Source organism: Propithecus coquereli, unplaced genomic scaffold (genome assembly GCF_000956105.1).
Source record: "Propithecus coquereli isolate 6110/MARCELLA unplaced genomic scaffold, Pcoq_1.0 Scaffold212, whole genome shotgun sequence".
In the NCBI taxonomy this organism is placed as follows: Eukaryota; Metazoa; Chordata; class Mammalia; order Primates; family Indriidae; genus Propithecus; species Propithecus coquereli.
In genome coordinates, this window is record NW_012146301.1 from 2,734,150 (window position 1) to 2,735,816 (window position 1,667).

Genomic DNA, 1,667 nt, shown 5'->3' on the forward strand with positions numbered 1-1,667 from the left:
CTAATCGTCCCGTGTGTCTAATTCTCTTGTAATTAGTTAACATGCTTCCAGGAGACCAGTTGGTGAAACAAAACATCAGGTTGAGCAGGGAAGGGTTCATTCAGCCACCACCTTACTTTCCTTGATACAGCATTTTAGAAAATAGCAGATGTCTTTTCTACGTCCCATGTGAAACTGTGCTGGAGAATTGTCAGAAAAAACAATTTTCCCAAGGACAGAAGCAGTAAAGTTTATGTTGTTTTTATCTAAAAGAAAGTTGTGATTTAAAAATAAGATAAAGCCTAAAATTGCATGTATTTCTTTAGATGTCACTTTGAAATGTTTAAGATTCAAAGGTTCTGTGTGTTTTTGTAGTGGCTGCTTGATGGAAAACCGATTAAAGCGTGTTAAGGATGGCTGGTGGATGCAAGGCACTAAATGCTTCACACTAAATACAGAGCTGAGTACAGCCTCTCCATTCTCCAAGTGATTGTTTACAATGCAGCTGGGATTGCAGCTTCTTCTATCTCAAAGGTTGAATAAATGACTGGGTTGCAGCTTTTCTTCAGCCACACCTGCACAGAATGAAGGTTGTCACCTCCCAAGAGCTAATCTATTAATAAGAACAGGAAATTGCTCTGGGGTCCCCAACAGGGGCTGTCTTTAGAATATCTTCTGAGAACTCTGTTTCCAGAAGGAACAATTCTTTGCATATTTGAACCATCTTTAGGACCTGAGCTGCCGTGTTCAAGGTTTTCTCGGTGTTGTTCAATCTACATGGATTAAGGGATAGGATGGAGGAAGGACAGTTATTTGTAATATTTGAGATTTCTATGCACAGGGTGGTCACTCCTCTGAGATGATTCTACCATGCATCAAGACCTTACCTGCCTGAAAATGTCAACTTTGACAATCTTTAGCCTATCCTGAAAATTCTACCCTTTAAGTTTTATTTGATTTGTCTGTTTGTGTATGTATGTATTTATATTTTGTACCCTATTTCCAAAAATGATGTGAGGAGGCTATATACATTCAAACCATTTAAACAAAAGCCAAAAACCAAAAGCCTTATGGTAGAAGAACAAAGAGATTTTTTTTTATCAGAAAATTTAGGCTGAGCAAAAATATGAAAACCAAGAACAAAACTCAGAGTTTTCTGGAGGCAAAGAAAAAAAATTCAAAACAAAACAAAGGAAATGAGATGGATTACAGACTTCTAATGAGCAACAAGAGAGTACCAATTCATCACAGAAGGACAAGAATTTCCACCAACAGATTCCCTGAAGAAGGTTGCTGTGGCCCCCTCCTGGGCACCTCTGCCTAGTTATGCTTGCTGGGGGAGTGGGGACAGACCTGGCCACAGGTGGAGAGACACAGCTGGCATGGCAGCTGGGGGTTGTCATGGGGACCTAGGGGAACCCCCAGGTCACATGGGAAGTATAGGGAACGTTCTGTTTCTTTTTCTTTCCCCCTACTTTGATGTTCTCTTTAATTCAGGAGCTATTTGGGTGTGTGTTTTTTAATTTCCAGGCCAAAATGTTTTGGGGCTAAAAAATTATATTGTGGGCAGTGAATGGAGACAGTATGATATCAATTTTTGGGGAAACGTATTGAGTTTGTGTGACCTGTTTATAGAGTTTATTTTTCAAAATATGAAGTGGGTGTTTGAAAAAATATGCATATCTTCT